This window comes from Triticum dicoccoides, chromosome 4A, assembly GCF_002162155.2.
Source record: "Triticum dicoccoides isolate Atlit2015 ecotype Zavitan chromosome 4A, WEW_v2.0, whole genome shotgun sequence".
Lineage (NCBI taxonomy): Eukaryota > Viridiplantae > Streptophyta > Magnoliopsida > Poales > Poaceae > Triticum > Triticum dicoccoides.
In genome coordinates, this window is record NC_041386.1 from 637,376,450 (window position 1) to 637,378,684 (window position 2,235).

The 2,235-nt window shown below is 47.7% G+C and overlaps 1 pseudogene; it reads right to left on the reverse strand.

Moving 5' to 3' along the window:
• The window catches only part of LOC119283932, an 8,246-nt pseudogene that overhangs the window by 3,031 nt on the left and 2,980 nt on the right, over nt 1–2,235 (reverse strand).

Here is a 2,235-nt window from a genome sequence, read left to right on the forward strand (position 1 = left end):
TGGGGTGGGGTAAAGGGAAACAACGTCAAGTCAAGGTCCCCTCATTTTCCTGTGCAAATCTTGAGGGACCGATGGTCCTCGCGGTCGTTCAGCACCACCTGGTCGACAATGGGGGCCAGGACACTGAGCTGCAGTTCACCGTCACGAGAGAGGTGCAGGACCAGGGTGTGGCGCAGACCACCTCGGACCACCTCTCGCACCCATCCATCGCGTGCGAGAAGAGTGCGGGGAACCGATGGCAGAGATATCCCGTCCAGTCATCCACACAGAAAAGAGGAGTGCACGCCGTTGCCAATCGAGACCATGGAGAACCTATCCAACTTTATATGTACAGTGTGATCATAGTACATTAGTGCAGTTAGAAACAAATAGTTGGAATTTTGGTGGATATGTAAAGCACCAACTATTCATATCATTGCTTAACTTTTATAACACATAATTGCTAAAAGGAGGAACTCTTACGTAGTAACAACTAACAAGTACACCTGCTAGACAGAAAGTTGCAAAATAATTAAATAAGTAGAATGAAGGCAATGATTCAAAGATATCTATTTAGTCTTCCATTGCCTTTCCACATGTACATGAAAGACAAAAACAAATATAAGTGTAGAAGGAAAATAGCTAACATCCAGCATATATGACAACGCACAATCAAAATATGGTCTGCCCGTAACAAGCTTTCCTGTGAGCAGTAAAAGCATTTTTCTGTTTCCTTAAACCTCATCTGGTATAAAGATTGCACCTTAAAAGCAATTGTATAAAGCATTGATTAAACGGTCTCATGTGGAATGATGATGAGGATTCGAGAGTGCTTCGAATAGCAAACAGTTCAAGTCCCCAACAAGTCTATTATTTTGCATTAGCAAGAGTACAGTACTGATCGGCAGTTTTTTTAAGTATACTCTTCAGTTGGCATGAACAAGCAATGAGAAACGATTGTAATCCGAAGGATGTTTCAACTATATAAATAAATAAAGCAGTAATGGCTCTCAGTGTATATGATACAGGTCTTCGAGCTCCCTGCAGCAGCATTTTTCCTGGATGTAGCTGTACTTTCGACTGATTCTTCATTTGGTGCACTCTTTGAAACATTACCCGAAGGATTGGCCGCTTCGAGAGCTTTACTTAGCAAGGCACGTCCATATCCATAATACGTGCTGGCACGCTCCGGAGAAAATGCACCATAATGTAGTACCCTACATGACATCATAACATAAATTTGTCAATATCTCGCTTTTAAGCTAGTCCTTTCGTTCACAATTATAAGACGTTTAACATAGCAATAAGGCCATCATCGTTAATGTAATCGAAGGTAGAACAACACGATCATCCTTATTCGATCAACCTTTTTCAAGACACAAGGTGCTAGCTGTGCTATGTTGACTGTCATTTCTAACAACTTACTAGTGCTTGCTCAGATTATGAAATACAATTCTGAAGTACCGTACATATATATAAACTGCACATCGATGAAATTTTGCTTCTAGCCAGTACCGGAGAGGATATAACCCTTGTCGAATAGGATAGTACATATCCCTCAAGCATTGGGACTGATATGATGCTCACCGCGGTACATACATCATAACAGAAGATGTGAGTTCCTAAGAGCATCTCCAGCCGTTGGCCCCCCAGGGGGCGCCTAAAATCGCCGCCTGGGGGTGACCCGGCGCCAAAAATGGGCCTGGGGGCGAGTTGGCCCCCAGCCGCCGACCCCAGCGCTGGCCCCAGGCGCGGGAAAAAAATTGTGTAGCAAATTTAGGCAAAGTTCGGCTAAAACACGCCAAATTTCGGCAAACTTGGGCTTATATATGCGGATTAAGTCGAGTAGTCGCCATTACATATAAAAACTAATAAAAAAACTTGCTGAAGGCCGAGAAGTCGCCGTTGTTGCCGCCATCGTCGGCCTTCTCCTCCTTGACTCGGGCGCCCCTGCTGGACCCCTCCCCGGCTGGTGGCGGCGGCGGCGCGTCGTCGTCGTCGTCGCTGTCGTCGATGATGACGACTCCTCCTTCGTCGCGGCCTCGGCGGCGCTGCGCAAAGCGCCGCAGGGCGGTGCACTGGCGCTCCCTCGCCATCTTCAGGGAGTTCTGGCGTGCCCATTCAAGGGCCGCGTCGTCATCGAGTTCGACCTCGCCATGCTCCTTCTTCACCGGCGCCAGGCCCGGCTCCGTCTTCACCGACGCCAGCCCCGGCTCCGTCTTCACCGGCGCGAGACCCGGCTCCGTCTTCGGCTTG